This window comes from Pleurodeles waltl, chromosome 4_1, assembly GCF_031143425.1.
Source record: "Pleurodeles waltl isolate 20211129_DDA chromosome 4_1, aPleWal1.hap1.20221129, whole genome shotgun sequence".
In the NCBI taxonomy this organism is placed as follows: Eukaryota; Metazoa; Chordata; class Amphibia; order Caudata; family Salamandridae; genus Pleurodeles; species Pleurodeles waltl.
In genome coordinates, this window is record NC_090442.1 from 837952396 (window position 1) to 837971917 (window position 19522).

Consider the following 19522-nt stretch of genomic DNA (forward strand, 5'->3'; position numbering starts at 1 on the left):
CAGAGGTGTTTTTTGCAAAGTGCCTACCTGTAGATTTTGGCCTGTAGCTCAGCCGTCACCTAGGGAAACCTACCAAACCTGTGCATTTCTGAAAACTAGAGACCTAGGGGAATCCAAGATGGAGTGACTTGTGTGGCTCGGACCAGGTTCTGTTACCCAGAATCCTTTGCAAACCTCAAAATTTGGCCAAAAAAACACATGTTCCTCACATTTCTGTGGCAGAAAGTTTTGGAATCTGAGAGGAGCCACAAATTTCCTTCCACCCAGCGTTCCCCCACGTCTCCCGATAAAAATAATACCTCACTTGTGTGGGTAGGCCTAGCGCCCGCGACAGGAAACGCCCCAAAGCGCAACCTGGACACAGCCACATTTTTGAAGGAAAACAGAGGTGTTTTTTGCAAAGTGCCTACCTGTAGATTTTGGCCTGTAGCTGAGCCGCCACCTAGGGAAACCTACCAAACCTGTGCATTTCTGAAAACTAGAGACCTGGGGAATCCAAGATGGGGTGACTTGTGTGGCTCGGACCAGGTTCTGTTACCCAGAATCCTTTGCAAACCTCAAAATTTGGCCAAAAAAACACATGCTCCTCACATTTCTGTGGCAGAAAGTTCTGGAATCTGAGAGGAGCCACAAATTTCCTTCCACCCAGCGTTCCCCCACGTCTCCCGATAAAAATGATACCTCACTTGTGTGGGTAGGCCTAGCGCCCGCGACAGGAAAGGCCCCAAAGCGCAACGTGGACACAGCCAAATTTTTGAAGGAAAACAGAGTTGTTTTTTGCAAAGTGCCTACCTGTAGATTTTGGCCTGTAGCTGTAGCTCAGCCGCCACCTAGGGAAACCTACCAAACCTGTGCATTTCTGAAAATTAGAGACCTAGGGGAATCCAAGATGGGGTGACTTGTGTGGCTCGGACCAGGTTCTGTTACCCAGAATCCTTTGCAAACCTCAAAATTTGGCTAAAAAAACACATGTTCCTCACATTTCTGTGACTGAAAGTTGTAGAATCTGAGAGGAGCCACAAATTTCCTTCCACCCAGCGTTCCCCCACGTCTCCCGATAAAAATGATACCTCACTTGTGTGGGTAGGCCTAGCGCCCGTGACAGGAAACGCCCCAAAGCGCAAAGTGGACACAGCCACATTTTTGAAGGAAAACAGAGGTGTTTTTTGCAAAGTGCCTACCTGTAGATTTTGGCCTGTAGCTCAGCCGTCACCTAGGGAAACCTACCAAACCTGTGCATTTCTGAAAACTAGAGACCTAGGGGAATCCAAGATGGAGTGACTTGTGTGGCTCGGACCAGGTTCTGTTACCCAGAATCCTTTGCAAACCTCAAAATTTGGCCAAAAAAACACATGTTCCTCACATTTCTGTGGCAGAAAGTTTTGGAATCTGAGAGGAGCCACAAATTTCCTTCCACCCAGCGTTCCCCCACGTCTCCCGATAAAAATAATACCTCACTTGTGTGAGTAGGCCTAGCGCCCGCGACAGGAAACGCCCCAAAGCGCAACCTGGACACAGCCAAATTTTTGAAGCAAAACAGAGGTGTTTTTTGCAAAGTGCCTACCTGTAGATTTTGGCCTGTAGCTGAGCCGCCACCTAGGGAAACCTACCAAACCTGTGCATTTCTGAAAACTAGAGACCTGGGGAATCCAAGATGGGGTGACTTGTGTGGCTCGGACCAGGTTCTGTTACCCAGAATCCTTTGCAAACCTCAAAATTTGGCCAAAAAAACACATGCTCCTCACATTTCTGTGGCAGAAAGTTCTGGAATCTGAGAGGAGCCACAAATTTCCTTCCACCCAGCGTTCCCCCACGTCTCCCGATAAAAATGATACCTCACTTGTGTGGGTAGGCCTAGCGCCCGCGACAGGAAAGGCCCCAAAGCGCAACGTGGACACAGCCAAATTTTTGAAGGAAAACAGAGTTGTTTTTTGCAAAGTGCCTACCTGTAGATTTTGGCCTGTAGCTCAGCCGTCACCTAGGGAAACCTACCAAACCTGTGCATTTCTGAAAAATAGAGACCTAGGGGAATCCAAGATGGGGTGACTTGTGTGGCTCGGACCAGGTTCTGTTACCCAGAATCCGTTGCAAACCTCAAAATTTGGCCAAAAAAACACATGTTCCTCACATTTCTGTGGCAGAAAGTTCTGGAATCTGAGAGGAGCCACAAATTTCCTTCCGCCCATCGTTCCCCCACGTCTCCCGATAAAAATGATACCTCACTTGTGCGGGTAGGCCTAGCGCCCGCGACAGGAAACGCCCCAAAGCGCATCGTGGACACAGCCAAATTTTTGAAGGAAAACAGGTGTTTTTTGCAAAGTGCCTACCTGTAGATTTTGGCCTGTAGCTCAGCCGCCACCTAGGGAAACCTACCAAACCTGTGCATTTCTGAAAAATAGAGACCTAGATGAATCCAAGATGGGGTGACTTGTGTGGCTCGGACCAGGTTCTGTTACCCAGAATCCGTTGCAAACCTCAAAATTTGGCCAAAAAAACACATGCTCCTCACATTTCTGTGGCAGAAAGTTCTGGAATCTGAGAGGAGCCACAAATTTCCTTCCACCCAGCGTTCCCCCACGTCTCCCGATAAAAATGATACCTCACTTGTGTGGGTAGGCCTAGCGCCCGCGACAGGAAAGGCCCCAAAGCGCAACGTGGACACAGCCAAATTTTTGAAGGAAAACAGAGGTGTTTTTTGCAAAGTGCCTACCTGTAGATTTTGGCCTGTAGCTGTAGCTCAGCCGCCACCTAGGGAAACCTACCAAACCTGTGCATTTCTGAAAATTAGAGACCTAGGGGAATCCAAGATGGGGTGACTTGTGTGGCTCGGACCAGGTTCTGTTACCCAGAATCCTTTGCAAACCTCAGAATTTGGCTAAAAAAACACATTTTCCTCACATTTCTGTGACTGAAAGTTATAGAATCTGAGAGGAGCCACAAATTTCCTTCCACCCAGCGTTCCCCCACGTCTCCCGATAAAAATGATACCTCACTTGTGTGGGTAGGCCTAGCGCCCGCAACAGGAAACGCCCCAAAGCGCAACGTGGACACAGACAAATTTTTGAAGGCAAACAGAGGTGTTTTTGCAAAGTGCCTACCTGTAGATTTTGGCCTGTAGCTCAGCCGCCACCTAGGGAAACCTACCAAACCTGTGCATTTCTGAAAACTAGAGACCTAGGGGAATCCAAGATGGGGTGACTTGTGTGGCTCGAACCAGGTTCTGTTACCCAGAATCCTTTGCAAACCTCAAAATTTGGCCAAAAAAACACATGTTCCTCACATTTATGTAGCAGAAAGTTTTGGAATCTGAGAGGAGCCACAAATTTCCTTCCACCCAGCGTTCCCCCACGTCTCCCGATAAAAATGATACCTCACTTGTGTGGGTAGGCCTGGCGCCCGCGACAGGAAACGCCCCAAAGCGCAACGTGGACACAGCCAAATTTTTGAAGGAAAACAGAGATGTTTTTTGCAAAGTGCCTACCTGTAGATTTTGGCCTGTAGCTCAGCCGCCACCTAGGGAAACCTACCAAACCTGTGCATTTCTGAAAACTAGAGACCTAGGGGAATCCAAGATGGGGTGACTTGTGTGGCTCGGACCAGGTTCTGTTACCCAGAATCCCTTGCAAACCTCAGAATTTGGCTAAAAAAACACATGTTCCTCACATTTCTGTGGCAGAATGTTCTTGAATCTGAGGGGAGCCACAAATTTCCTTCCACCCAGCGTTCCCCCACGTCTCCCGATAAAAATGATACCGCACTTGTGTGGGTAGGCCTAGCGCACGCGACAGGAAACGCCCCAAAGCGCAACGTGGACACAGCCAAATTTTTGAAGGAAAACAGAGGTGTTTTCTGCAAAGTGCCTACCTGTAGATTTTGGCCTGTAGCTCAGCCGCCACCTAGGGAAACCTACCAAACCTGTGCAATTCTGAAAACTAGAGACATAGGGGAATCCAAGATGGGGTGACTTGTGTGGCTCGGAACAGGTTCTGTTACCCAGAATCCTTTGCAAACCTCAGAATTTGGCTAAAAAAACACATGTTCCTCACATTTCTGTGGCAGAAAGTTCTGGAATCTGAGAGGAGCCACAAATTTCCTTCCACCCAGCGTTCCCCCACGTCTCCCGATAAAAATGATACCTCACTTGTGTGGGTAGGCCTAGCGCCCGCGACAGGAAACGCCCCAATGCGCAACGTGGACACAGCCAAATTTTTGAAGGAAAACAGAGGTGTTTTTTGCAAAGTGCCTACCTGTAGATTTTGGCCTGTAGCTCAGCCGTCACCTAAGGAAACCTACCAAACCTGTGCATTTCTGAAAACTAGAGACCTAGGGGAATCCAAGATGGGGTGACTTGTGTGGCTCGGACCAGGTTCTGTTACCCAGAATCCTTTGCAAACCTCAAAATTTGGCCAAAGAAACACTTGTTCCTCACATTTCTGTGGCAGAAAGTTCTGGAATCTGAGAGGAGCCACAAATTTCCTTCCACCCAGCGTTCCCCCACGTCTCCCGATAAAAATGATACCTCACTTGTGTGGGTAGGCCTAGCGCCCGCGACAGGAAACGCCCCAAAGCGCAACGTGGACACAGCCAAATTTTTGAAGGAAAACAGAGGTGTTTTTTGCAAAGTTCCTACCTGTAGATTTTGGCCTGTTGCTGAGCCGCCACCTAGGGAAACCTACCAAACCTGTGCATTTCTGAAAACTAGAGACCTAGGGGAATCCAAGATGGGGTGACTTGTGTGGCTCGGACCAGGTTCTGTTACCCAGAATCCTTTGCAAACCTCAAAATTTGGCCAAAAAAACACATGTTCCTCACATTTCTGTGGCAGAAAGTTCTGGAATCTGAGAGGAGCCACAAATTTCCTTCCACCCAGCGTTCCCCCACGTCTCCCGATAAAAATGATACCTCACTTGTGTGGGTAGGCCTAGCGCCCGCAACAGGAAACGCCCCAAAGCGCAACGTGGACACAGCCAAATTTTTGAAGGAAAACAGAGGTGTTTTCTGCAAAGTGCCTACCTGTAGATTTTGGCCTGTAGCTCAGCCGCCACCTAGGGAAACCTACCAAACCTGTGCATTTCTGAAAACTAGAGACCTAGGGGAATCCAAGATGGGGTGACTTGTGTGGCTCGGACTAGGTTCTGTTACCCAGAATCCTTTGCAAACCTCAGAATTTGGCTAAAAAACCACATGTTCCTCACATTTCTGTGGCAGAAAGTTCTGGAATCTGAGAGGAGCCACAAATTTCCTTCCACCCAGAGTTCCCCCACGTCTCCCGATAAAAATGATACCTCACTTGTGTGGGTAGGCCTAGCGCCCGTGACAGGAAACGCCCCAAAGCGCAAAGTGGACACAGCCACATTTTTGAAGGAAAACAGAGGTGTTTTTTGCAAAGTGCCTACCTGTAGATTTTGGCCTGTAGCTGAGCCGCCACCTAGGGAAACCTACCAAACCTGTGCATTTCTGAAAACTAGAGACCTGGGGAATCCAAGATGGGGTGACTTGTGTGGCTCGGACCAGGTTCTGTTACCCAGAATCCTTTGCAAACCTCAAAATTTGGCCAAAAAAACACATGCTCCTCACATTTCTGTGGCAGAAAGTTCTGGAATCTGAGAGGAGCCACAAATTTCCTTCCACCCAGCGTTCCCCCACGTCTCCCGATAAAAATGATACCTCACTTGTGTGGGTAGGCCTAGCGCCCGCAACAGGAAACGCCCCAAAGAGCAACGTGGACACAGCCAAATTTTTGAAGGAAAACAGAGGTGTTTTCTGCAAAGTGCCTACCTGTAGATTTTGGCCTGTAGCTCAGCCGCCACCTAGGGAAACCTACCAAACCTGTGCATTTTTGAAAACTAGAGACCTAGGGGAATCCAAGATGGGGTGACTTGTGTGGCTCGGACTAGGTTCTGTTACCCAGAATCCTTTGCAAACCTCAGAATTTGGCTAAAAAACCACATGTTCCTCACATTTCTGTGGCAGAAAGTTCTGGAATCTGAGAGGAGCCACAAATTTCCTTCCACCCAGCGTTCCCCCACGTCTCCCGATAAAAATGATACCTCACTTGTGTGGGTAGGCCTAGCGCCCGTGACAGGAAACGCCCCAAAGCGCAAAGTGGACACAGCCACATTTTTGAAGGAAAACAGAGGTGTTTTTTGCAAAGTGCCTACCTGTAGATTTTGGCCTGTAGCTCAGCCGTCACCTAGGGAAACCTACCAAACCTGTGCATTTCTGAAAACTAGAGACCTAGGGGAATCCAAGATGGAGTGACTTGTGTGGCTCGGACCAGGTTCTGTTACCCAGAATCCTTTGCAAACCTCAAAATTTGGCCAAAAAAACACATGTTCCTCACATTTCTGTGGCAGAAAGTTTTGGAATCTGAGAGGAGCCACAAATTTCCTTCCACCCAGCGTTCCCCCACGTCTCCCGATAAAAATAATACCTCACTTGTGTGGGTAGGCCTAGCGCCCGCGACAGGAAACACCCCAAAGCGCAACCTGGACACAGCCACATTTTTGAAGGAAAACAGAGGTGTTTTTTGCAAAGTGCCTACCTGTAGATTTTGGCCTGTAGCTGAGCCGCCACCTAGGGAAACCTACCAAACCTGTGCATTTCTGAAAACTAGAGACCCAGGGGAATCCAAGATGGGGTGACTTGTGTGGCTCGGACCAGGTTCTGTTACCCAGAATCCTTTGCAAACCTCAGAATTTGGCTAAAAAAACACATGTTCCTCACATTTCTGTGGCAGAAAGTTCTGGAATCTGAGAGGAGCCACAAATTTCCTTCCACCCAGCGTTCCCCCACGTCTCCCGATAAAAATGATACCTCACTTGTGTGGGTAGGCCTAGCGCCCGCGACAGGAAAGGCCCCAAAGCGCAACGTGGACACAGCCAAATTTTTGAAGGAAAACAGAGGTGTTTTTTGCAAAGTGCCTACCTGTAGATTTTGGCCTGTAGCTGTAGCTCAGCCGCCACCTAGGGAAACCTACCAAACCTGTGCATTTCTGAAAATTAGAGACCTAGGGGAATCCAAGATGGGGTGACTTGTGTGGCTCGGACCAGGTTCTGTTACCCAGAATCCTTTGCAAACCTCAGAATTTGGCTAAAAAAACACATGTTCCTCACATTTCTGTGACTGAAATTTATAGAATCTGAGAGGAGCCACAAATTTCCTTCCACCCAGCGTTCCCCCATGTCTCCCGATAAAAATGATACCTCACTTGTGTGGGTAGGCCTAGCGCCCGTGACAGGAAACGCCCCAAAGCGCAAAGTGGACACAGCCACATTTTTGAAGGAAAACAGAGGTGTTTTTTGCAAAGTGCCTACCTGTAGATTTTGGCCTGTAGCTCAGCCGTCACCTAGGGAAACCTACCAAACCTGTGCATTTCTGAAAACTAGAGACCTAGGGGAATCCAAGATGGAGTGACTTGTGTGGCTCGGACCAGGTTCTGTTACCCAGAATCCTTTGCAAACCTCAAAATTTGGCCAAAAAAACACATGTGCCTCACATTTCTGTGGCAGAAAGTTTTGGAATCTGAGAGGAGCCACAAATTTCCTTCCACCCAGCGTTCCCCCACGTCTCCCGATAAAAATAATACCTCACTTGTGTGAGTAGGCCTAGCGCCCGCGACAGGAAACGCCCCAAAGCGCAACCTGGAGACAGCCAAATTTTTGAAGCAAAACAGAGGTGTTTTTTGCAAAGTGCCTACCTGTAGATTTTGGCCTGTAGCTGAGCCGCCACCTAGGGAAACCTACCAAACCTGTGCATTTCTGAAAACTAGAGACCTGGGGAATCCAAGATGGGGTGACTTGTGTGGCTCGGACCAGGTTCTGTTACCCAGAATCCTTTGCAAACCTCAAAATTTGGCCAAAAAAACACATGGTCCTCACATTTCTGTGGCAGAAAGTTCTGGAATCTGAGAGGAGCCACAAATTTCCTTCCACCCAGCGTTCCCCCACATCTCCCGATAAAAATGATACCTCACTTGTGTGGGTAGGCCTAGCGCCCGCGACAGGAAAGGCCCCAAAGCGCAACGTGGACACAGCCAAATTTTTGAAGGAAAACAGAGTTGTTTTTTGCAAAGTGCCTACCTGTAGATTTTGGCCTGTAGCTCAGCCGTCACCTAGGGAAACCTACCAAACCTGTGCATTTCTGAAAAATAGAGACCTAGGGGAATCCAAGATGGGGTGACTTGTGTGGCTCGGACCAGGTTCTGTTACCCAGAATCCGTTGCAAACCTCAAAATTTGGCCAAAAAAACACATGTTCCTCACATTTCTGTGGCAGAAAGTTCTGGAATCTGAGAGGAGCCACAAATTTCCTTCCGCCCATCGTTCCCCCACGTCTCCCGATAAAAATGATACCTCACTTGTGTGGGTAGGCCTAGCGCCCGCGACAGGAAACGCCCCAAAGCGCAACGTGGACACAGCCAAATTTTTGAAGGAAAACAGGTGTTTTTTGCAAAGTGCCTACCTGTAGATTTTGGCCTGTAGCTCAGCCGCCACCTAGGGAAACCTACCAAACCTGTGCATTTCTGAAAACTAGAGACCCAGGGGAATCCAAGATGGGGTGACTTGTGTGGCTCGGACCAGGTTCTGTTACCCAGAATCCTTTGCAAACCTCAGAATTTGGCTAAAAAAACACATGTTCCTCACATTTCTGTGGCAGAAAGTTCTGGAATCTGAGAGGAGCCACAAATTTCCTTCCACCCAGCGTTCCCCCACGTCTCCCGATAAAAATGATACCTCACTTGTGTGGGTAGGCCTAGCGCCCGCAACAGGAAAGGCCCCAAAGCGCAACGTGGACACAGCCAAATTTTTGAAGGAAAACAGAGGTGTTTTTTGCAAAGTGCCTACCTGTAGATTTTGGCCTGTAGCTGTAGCTCAGCCGCCACCTAGGGAAACCTACCAAACCTGTGCATTTCTGAAAATTAGAGACCTAGGGGAATCCAAGATGGGGTGACTTGTGTGGCTCGGACCAGGTTCTGTTACCCAGAATCCTTTGCAAACCTCAGAATTTGGCTAAAAAAACACATGTTCCTCACATTTCTGTGACTGAAAGTTATAGAATCTGAGAGGAGCCACAAATTTCCTTCCACCCAGCGTTCCCCCACGTCTCCCGATAAAAATGATACCTCACTTGTGTGGGTAGGCCTAGCGCCCGCAACAGGAAACGCCCCAAAGCGCAACGTGGACACAGACAAATTTTTGAAGGCAAACAGAGGTGTTTTTGCAAAGTGCCTACCTGTAGATTTTGGCCTGTAGCTCAGCCGCCACCTAGGGAAACCTACCAAACCTGTGCATTTCTGAAAACTAGAGACCTAGGGGAATCCAAGATGGGGTGACTTGTGTGGCTCGAACCAGGTTCTGTTACCCAGAATCCTTTGCAAACCTCAAAATTTGGCCAAAAAAACACATGTTCCTCACATTTATGTAGCAGAAAGTTTTGAAATCTGAGAGGAGCCACAAATTTCCTTCCACCCAGCGTTCCCCCACGTCTCCCGATAAAAATGATACCTCACTTGTGTGGGTAGGCCTGGCGCCCGCGACAGGAAACGCCCCAAAGCGCAACGTGGACACAGCCAAATTTTTGAAGGAAAACAGAGATGTTTTTTGCAAAGTGCCTACCTGTAGATTTTGGCCTGTAGCTCAGCCGCCACCTAGGGAAACCTACCAAACCTGTGCATTTCTGAAAACTAGAGACCTAGGGGAATCCAAGATGGGGTGACTTGTGTGGCTCGGACCAGGTTCTGTTACCCAGAATCCCTTGCAAACCTCAGAATTTGGCTAAAAAAACACATGTTCCTCACATTTCTGTGGCAGAATGTTCTTGAATCTGAGGGGAGCCACAAATTTCCTTCCACCCAGCGTTCCCCCACGTCTCCCGATAAAAATGATACCGCACTTGTGTGGGTAGGCCTAGCGCACGCGACAGGAAACGCCCCAAAGCGCAACGTGGACACAGCCAAATTTTTGAAGGAAAACAGAGGTGTTTTCTGCAAAGTGCCTACCTGTAGATTTTGGCCTGTAGCTCAGCCGCCACCTAGGGAAACCTACCAAACCTGTGCAATTCTGAAAACTAGAGACATAGGGGAATCCAAGATGGGGTGACTTGTGTGGCTCGGAACAGGTTCTGTTACCCAGAATCCTTTGCAAACCTCAGAATTTGGCTAAAAAAACACATGTTCCTCACATTTCTGTGGCAGAAAGTTCTGGAATCTGAGAGGAGCCACAAATTTCCTTCCACCCAGCGTTCCCCCACGTCTCCCGATAAAAATGATACCTCACTTGTGTGGGTAGGCCTAGCGCCCGCGACAGGAAACGCCCCAATGCGCAACGTGGACACAGCCAAATTTTTGAAGGAAAACAGAGGTGTTTTTTGCAAAGTGCCTACCTGTAGATTTTGGCCTGTAGCTCAGCCGTCACCTAAGGAAACCTACCAAACCTGTGCATTTCTGAAAACTAGAGACCTAGGGGAATCCAAGATGGGGTGACTTGTGTGGCTCGGACCAGGTTCTGTTACCCAGAATCCTTTGCAAACCTCAAAATTTGGCCAAAGAAACACTTGTTCCTCACATTTCTGTGGCAGAAAGTTCTGGAATCTGAGAGGAGCCACAAATTTCCTTCCACCCAGCGTTCCCCCACGTCTCCCGATAAAAATGATACCTCACTTGTGTGGGTAGGCCTAGCGCCCGCGACAGGAAACGCCCCAAAGCGCAACGTGGACACAGCCAAATTTTTGAAGGAAAACAGAGGTGTTTTTTGCAAAGTTCCTACCTGTAGATTTTGGCCTGTTGCTGAGCCGCCACCTAGGGAAACCTACCAAACCTGTGCATTTCTGAAAACTAGAGACCTAGGGGAATCCAAGATGGGGTGACTTGTGTGGCTCGGACCAGGTTCTGTTACCCAGAATCCTTTGCAAACCTCAAAATTTGGCCAAAAAAACACATGTTCCTCACATTTCTGTGGCAGAAAGTTCTGGAATCTGAGAGGAGCCACAAATTTCCTTCCACCCAGCGTTCCCCCACGTCTCCCGATAAAAATGATACCTCACTTGTGTGGGTAGGCCTAGCGCCCGCAACAGGAAACGCCCCAAAGCGCAACGTGGACACAGCCAAATTTTTGAAGGAAAACAGAGGTGTTTTCTGCAAAGTGCATACCTGTAGATTTTGGCCTGTAGCTCAGCCGCCACCTAGGGAAACCTACCAAACCTGTGCATTTCTGAAAACTAGAGACCTAGGGGAATCCAAGATGGGGTGACTTGTGTGGCTCGGACCAGGTTCTGTTACCCAGAAACCTTTGCAAACCTCAGAATTTGGCTAAAAAACCACATGTTCCTCACATTTCTGTGGCAGAAAGTTCTGGAATCTGAGAGGAGCCACAAATTTCCTTCCACCCAGCGTTCCCCCACGTCTCCCGATAAAAATGATACCTCACTTGTGTGGGTAGGCCTAGCGCCCGTGACAGGAAACGCCCCAAAGCGCAAAGTGGACACAGCCACATTTTTGAAGGAAAACAGAGGTGTTTTTTGCAAAGTGCCTACCTGTAGATTTTGGCCTGTAGCTCAGCCGTCACCTAGGGAAACCTACCAAACCTGTGCATTTCTGAAAACTAGAGACCTAGGGGAATCCAAGATGGAGTGACTTGTGTGGCTCGGACCAGGTTCTGTTACCCAGAATCCTTTGCAAACCTCAAAATTTGGCCAAAAAAACACATGTTCCTCACATTTCTGTGGCAGAAAGTTTTGGAATCTGAGAGGAGCCACAAATTTCCTTCCACCCAGCGTTCCCCCACGTCTCCCGATAAAAATAATACCTCACTTGTGTGGGTAGGCCTAGCGCCCGCGACAGGAAACGCCCCAAAGCGCAACCTGGACACAGCCAAATTTTTGAAGGAAAACAGAGGTGTTTTTTGCAAAGTGCCTACCTGTAGATTTTGGCCTGTAGCTGAGCCGCCACCTAGGGAAACCTACCAAACCTGTGCATTTCTGAAAACTAGAGACCTGGGGAATCCAAGATGGGGTGACTTGTGTGGCTCGGACCAGGTTCTGTTACCCAGAATCCTTTGCAAACCTCAAAATTTGGCCAAAAAAACACATGCTCCTCACATTTCTGTGGCAGAAAGTTCTGGAATCTGAGAGGAGCCACAAATTTCCTTCCACCCAGCGTTCCCCCACGTCTCCCGATAAAAATGATACCTCACTTGTGTGGGTAGGCCTAGCGCCCGCGACAGGAAAGGCCCCAAAGCGCAACGTGGACACAGCCAAATTTTTGAAGGAAAACAGAGTTGTTTTTTGCAAAGTGCCTACCTGTAGATTTTGGCCTGTAGCTCAGCCGTCACCTAGGGAAACCTACCAAACCTGTGCATTTCTGAAAAATAGAGACCTAGGGGAATCCAAGATGGGGTGACTTGTGTGGCTCGGACCAGGTTCTGTTACCCAGAATCCGTTGCAAACCTCAAAATTTGGCCAAAAAAACACATGTTCCTCACATTTCTGTGACAGAAAGTTCTGGAATCTGAGAGGAGCCACAAATTTCCTTCCGCCCATCGTTCCCCCACGTCTCCCGATAAAAATGATACCTCACTTGTGTGGGTAGGCCTAGCGCCCGCGACAGGAAACGCCCCAAAGCGCAACGTGGACACAGCCAAATTTTTGAAGGAAAACAGGTGTTTTTTGCAAAGTGCCTACCTGTAGATTTTGGCCTGTAGCTCAGCCGCCACCTAGGGAAACCTACCAAACCTGTGCATTTCTGAAAACTAGAGACCCAGGGGAATCCAAGATGGGGTGACTTGTGTGGCTCGGACCAGGTTCTGTTACCCAGAATCCCTTGCAAACCTCAGAATTTGGCTAAAAAAACACATGTTCCTCACATTTCTGTGGCAGAATGTTCTTGAATCTGAGGGGAGCCACAAATTTCCTTCCACCCAGCGTTCCCCCACGTCTCCCGATAAAAATGATACCGCACTTGTGTGGGTAGGCCTAGCGCACGCGACAGGAAACGCCCCAAAGCGCAACGTGGACACAGCCAAATTTTTGAAGGAAAACAGAGGTGTTTTCTGCAAAGTGCCTACCTGTAGATTTTGGCCTGTAGCTCAGCCGCCACCTAGGGAAACCTACCAAACCTGTGCAATTCTGAAAACTAGAGACATAGGGGAATCCAAGATGGGGTGACTTGTGTGGCTCGGAACAGGTTCTGTTACCCAGAATCCTTTGCAAACCTCAGAATTTGGCTAAAAAAACACATGTTCCTCACATTTCTGTGGCAGAAAGTTCTGGAATCTGAGAGGAGCCACAAATTTCCTTCCACCCAGCGTTCCCCCACGTCTCCCGATAAAAATGATACCTCACTTGTGTGGGTAGGCCTAGCGCCCGCGACAGGAAACGCCCCAATGCGCAACGTGGACACAGCCAAATTTTTGAAGGAAAACAGAGGTGTTTTTTGCAAAGTGCCTACCTGTAGATTTTGGCCTGTAGCTCAGCCGTCACCTAAGGAAACCTACCAAACCTGTGCATTTCTGAAAACTAGAGACCTAGGGGAATCCAAGATGGGGTGACTTGTGTGGCTCGGACCAGGTTCTGTTACCCAGAATCCTTTGCAAACCTCAAAATTTGGCCAAAGAAACACTTGTTCCTCACATTTCTGTGGCAGAAAGTTCTGGAATCTGAGAGGAGCCACAAATTTCCTTCCACCCAGCGTTCCCCCACGTCTCCCGATAAAAATGATACCTCACTTGTGTGGGTAGGCCTAGCGCCCGCGACAGGAAACGCCCCAAAGCGCAACGTGGACACAGCCAAATTTTTGAAGGAAAACAGAGGTGTTTTTTGCAAAGTTCCTACCTGTAGATTTTGGCCTGTTGCTGAGCCGCCACCTAGGGAAACCTACCAAACCTGTGCATTTCTGAAAACTAGAGACCTAGGGGAATCCAAGATGGGGTGACTTGTGTGGCTCGGACCAGGTTCTGTTACCCAGAATCCTTTGCAAACCTCAAAATTTGGCCAAAAAAACACATGTTCCTCACATTTCTGTGGCAGAAAGTTCTGGAATCTGAGAGGAGCCACAAATTTCCTTCCACCCAGCGTTCCCCCACGTCTCCCGATAAAAATGATACCTCACTTGTGTGGGTAGGCCTAGCTCCCGCAACAGGAAACGCCCCAAAGCGCAACGTGGACACAGCCAAATTTTTGAAGGAAAACAGAGGTGTTTTCTGCAAAGTGCATACCTGTAGATTTTGGCCTGTAGCTCAGCCGCCACCTAGGGAAACCTACCAAACCTGTGCATTTCTGAAAACTAGAGACCTAGGGGAATCCAAGATGGGGTGACTTGTGTGGCTCGGACCAGGTTCTGTTACCCAGAATCCTTTGCAAACCTCAGAATTTGGCTAAAAAACCACATGTTCCTCACATTTCTGTGGCAGAAAGTTCTGGAATCTGAGAGGAGCCACAAATTTCCTTCCACCCAGCGTTCCCCCACGTCTCCCGATAAAAATGATACCTCACTTGTGTGGGTAGGCCTAGCGCCCGTGACAGGAAACGCCCCAAAGCGCAAAGTGGACACAGCCACATTTTTGAAGGAAAACAGAGGTGTTTTTTGCAAAGTGCCTACCTGTAGATTTTGGCCTGTAGCTCAGCCGTCACCTAGGGAAACCTACCAAACCTGTGCATTTCTGAAAACTAGAGACCTAGGGGAATCCAAGATGGAGTGACTTGTGTGGCTCGGACCAGGTTCTGTTACCCAGAATCCTTTGCAAACCTCAAAATTTGGCCAAAAAAACACATGTTCCTCACATTTCTGTGGCAGAAAGTTTTGGAATCTGAGAGGAGCCACAAATTTCCTTCCACCCAGCGTTCCCCCACGTCTCCCGATAAAAATAATACCTCACTTGTGTGGGTAGGCCTAGCGCCCGCGACAGGAAACGCCCCAAAGCGCAACCTGGACACAGCCAAATTTTTGAAGGAAAACAGAGGTGTTTTTTGCAAAGTGCCTACCTGTAGATTTTGGCCTGTAGCTGAGCCGCCACCTAGGGAAACCTACCAAACCTGTGCATTTCTGAAAACTAGAGACCTGGGGAATCCAAGATGGGGTGACTTGTGTGGCTCGGACCAGGTTCTGTTACCCAGAATCCTTTGCAAACCTCAAAATTTGGCCAAAAAAACACATGCTCCTCACATTTCTGTGGCAGAAAGTTCTGGAATCTGAGAGGAGCCACAAATTTCCTTCCACCCAGCGTTCCCCCACGTCTCCCGATAAAAATGATACCTCACTTGTGTGGGTAGGCCTAGCGCCCGCGACAGGAAAGGCCCCAAAGCGCAACGTGGACACAGCCAAATTTTTGAAGGAAAACAGAGTTGTTTTTTGCAAAGTGCCTACCTGTAGATTTTGGCCTGTAGCTCAGCCGTCACCTAGGGAAACCTACCAAACCTGTGCATTTCTGAAAAATAGAGACCTAGGGGAATCCAAGATGGGGTGACTTGTGTGGCTCGGACCAGGTTCTGTTACCCAGAATCCGTTGCAAACCTCAAAATTTGGCCAAAATAACACATGTTCCTCACATTTCTGTGGCAGAAAGTTCTGGAATCTGAGAGGAGCCACAAATTTCCTTCCGCCCATCGTTCCCCCACGTCTCCCGATAAAAATGATACCTCACTTGTGTGGGTAGGCCTAGCGCCCGCGACAGGAAACGCCCCAAAGCGCAACGTGGACACAGCCAAATTTTTGAAGGAAAACAGGTGTTTTTTGCAAAGTGCCTACCTGTAGATTTTGGCCTGTAGCTCAGCCGCCACCTAGGGAAACCTACCAAACCTGTGCATTTCTGAAAACTAGAGACCCAGGGGAATCCAAGATGGGGTGACTTGTGTGGCTCGGACCAGGTTCTGTTACCCAGAATCCTTTGCAAACCTCAGAATTTGGCTAAAAAAACACATGTTCCTCACATTTCTGTGGCAGAAAGTTCTGGAATCTGAGAGGAGCCACAAATTTCCTTCCACCCAGCGTTCCCCCACGTCTCCCGATAAAAATGATACCTCACTTGTGTGGGTAGGCCTAGCGCCCGCGACAGGAAAGGCCCCAAAGCGCAACGTGGACACAGCCAAATTTTTGAAGGAAAACAGAGGTGTTTTTTGCAAAGTGCCTACCTGTAGATTTTGGCCTGTAGCTGTAGCTCAGCCGCCACCTAGGGAAACCTACCAAACCTGTGCATTTCTGAAAATTAGAGACCTAGGGGAATCCAAGATGGGGTGACTTGTGTGGCTCGAACCAGGTTCTGTTACCCAGAATCCTTTGCAAACCTCAAAATTTGGCCAAAAAAACACATGTTCCTCACATTTATGTAGCAGAAAGTTTTGGAATCTGAGAGGAGCCACAAATTTCCTTCCACCCAGCGTTCCCCCACGTCTCCCGATAAAAATGATACCTCACTTGTGTGGGTAGGCCTAGCGCCCGCGACAGGAAACGCCCCAAAGCGCAACGTGGACACAGCCAAATTTTTGAAGGAAAACAGAGATGTTTTTTGCAAAGTGCCTACCTGTAGATTTTGGCCTGTAGCTCAGCCACCACCTAGGGAAACCTACCAAACCTGTGCATTTCTGAAAACTAGAGACCTAGGGGAATCCAAGATGGGGTGACTTGTGTGGCTCGGACCAGGTTCTGTTACCCAGAATCCCTTGCAAACCTCAGAATTTGGCTAAAAAAACACATGTTCCTCACATTTCTGTGGCAGAAAGTTCTTAAATCTGAGGGGAGCCACAAATTTCCTTCCACCCAGCGTTCCCCCACGTCTCCCGATAAAAATGATACCGCACTTGTGTGGGTAGGCCTAGCGCCCGCGACAGGAAACGCCCCAAAGCGCAACGTGGACACAGCCAAATTTTTGAAGGAAAACAGAGGTGTTTTCTGCAAAGTGCCTACCTGTAGATTTTGGCCTGTAGCTCAGCCGCCACCTAGGGAAACCTACCAAACCTGTGCAATTCTGAAAACTAGAGACATAGGGGAATCCAAGATGGGGTGACTTGTGTGGCTCGGAACAGGTTCTGTTACCCAGAATCCTTTGCAAACCTCAGAATTTGGCTAAAAAAACACATGTTCCTCACATTTCTGTGGCAGAAAGTTCTGGAATCTGAGAGGAGCCACAAATTTCCTTCCACCCAGCGTTCCCCCACGTCTCCCGATAAAAATGATACCTCACTTGTGTGGGTAGGCCTAGCGCCCGCGACAGGAAACGCCCCAATGCGCAACGTGGACACAGCCAAATTTTTTAAGGAAAACAGAGGTGTTTTTTGCAAAGTGCCTACCTGTAGATTTTGGCCTGTAGCTCAGCCGTCACCTAAGGAAACCTACCAAACCTGTGCATTTCTGAAAACTAGAGACCTAGGGGAATCCAAGATGGGGTGACTTGTGTGGCTCGGACCAGGTTCTGTTACCCAGAATCCTTTGCAAACCTCAAAATTTGGCCAAAGAAACACTTGTTCCTCACATTTCTGTGGCAGAAAGTTCTGGAATCTGAGAGGAGCCACAAATTTCCTTCCACCCAGCGTTCCCCCACGTCTCCCGATAAAAATGATACCTCACTTGTGTGGGTAGGCCTAGCGCCCGCGACAGGAAACGCCCCAAAGCGCAACGTGGACACAGCCAAATTTTTGAAGGAAAACAGAGGTGTTTTTTGCAAAGTTCCTACCTGTAGATTTTGGCCTGTTGCTGAGCCGCCACCTAGGGAAACCTACCAAACCTGTGCATTTCTGAAAACTAGAGACCTAGGGGAATCCAAGATGGGGTGACTTGTGTGGCTCGGACCAGGTTCTGTTACCCAGAATCCTTTGCAAACCTCAAAATTTGGCCAAAAAAACACATGTTCCTCACATTTCTGTGGCAGAAAGTTCTGGAATCTGAGAGGAGCCACAAATTTCCTTCCACCCAGCGTTCCCCCACGTCTCCCGATAAAAATGATACCTCACTTGTGTGGGTAGGCCTAGCGCCCGCAACAGGAAACGCCCCAAAGCGCAACGTGGACACAGCCAAATTTTTGAAGGAAAACAGAGGTGTTTTCTGCAAAGTGCCTACCTGTAGATTTTGGCCTGTAGCTCAGCCGCCACCTAGGGAAACCTACCAAACCTGTGCATTTCTGAAAACTAGAGACCTAGGGGAATCCAAGATGGGGTGACTTGTGTGGCTCGGACTAGGTTCTGTTACCCAGAATCCTTTGCAAACCTCAGAATTTGGCTAAAAAACCACATGTTCCTCACATTTCTGTGGCAGAAAGTTCTGGAATCTGAGAGGAGCCACAAATTTCCTTCCACCCAGCGTTCCCGCACGTCTCCCGATAAAAATGATACCTCACTTGTGTGGGTAGGCCTAGCGCCCGCGACAGGAAACGCCCCAAAGCGCAACGTGGACACAGCCAAATTTTTGAAGGAAAACAGAGGTGTTTTTTGCAAAGTGCCTACCTGTAGATTTTGGCCTGTAGCTCATCCGTCACCTAGGGAAACCTATCAAACCTGTGCATTTCTGAAAACTAGAGACCTAGGGGAATCCAAGATGGGGTGACTTGTGTGGCTCGGACCAGGTTCTGTTACCCATAATCCGTTGCAAACCTCAAAATTTGGCCAAAAAAACACATGTTCCTCACATTTCTGTGGCAGAAAGTTCTGGAATCTGAGAGGAGCCACAAATTTCCTTCCACCCATCGTTCCCCCACGTCTCCCGATAAAAATGATACCTCACTTGTGTGGGTAGGCCTAGCGCCCGCGACAGGAAACGCCCCAAAGCGCAACGTGGACACAGCCAAATTTTTGAAGGAAAACAGAGGTGTTTTTTGCAAAGTGCCTACCTGTAGATTTTGGCCTGTAGCTCAGCCGTCACCTAGGGAAACCTACCAAACCTGTGCATTTCTGAAAACTAGAGACCTAGGGGAATCCAAGATGGGGTGACTTGTGTGGCTCGGACCAGGTTCTGTTACCCATAATCCGTTGCAAACCTCAAAATTTGGCCAAAAAAACACATGTTCCTCACATTTCTGTGGCAGAAAGTTCTGGAATCTGAGAGGAGCCACAAATTTCCTTCCACCCATCGTTCCCCCACGTCTCCCGATAAAAATGATACCTCACTTGTGTGGGTAGGCCTAGCGCCCGCGACAGCAAACGCCCCAAAGCGCAATGTGGACACAGCCAAATTTTTGAAGGAAAACAGAGGTGTTTTCTGCAAAGTGCCTACCTGTAGATTTTGGCCTGTAGCTCAGCCGTCACATAGGGAAACCTACCAACCTGTGCATTTCTGAAAACTAGAGACCTAGGGGAATCCAAGATGGGGTGACTTGTGTGGCTCGGACCAGGTTCTGTTACCCAGAATCCTTTGCAAACCTCAAAATTTGGCCAAAAAAACACTTGTTCCTCACATTTCTGTGGCAGAAAGTTCTGGAATCTGAGAGGAGCCACAAATTTCCTTCCACCCAGCGTTCCCCCACGTCTCCCGATAAAAATGATACCTCACTTGTGTGGATAGGCCTAGCGCCCGCGACAGGAAACACCCCAAAGCGCAACGTGGA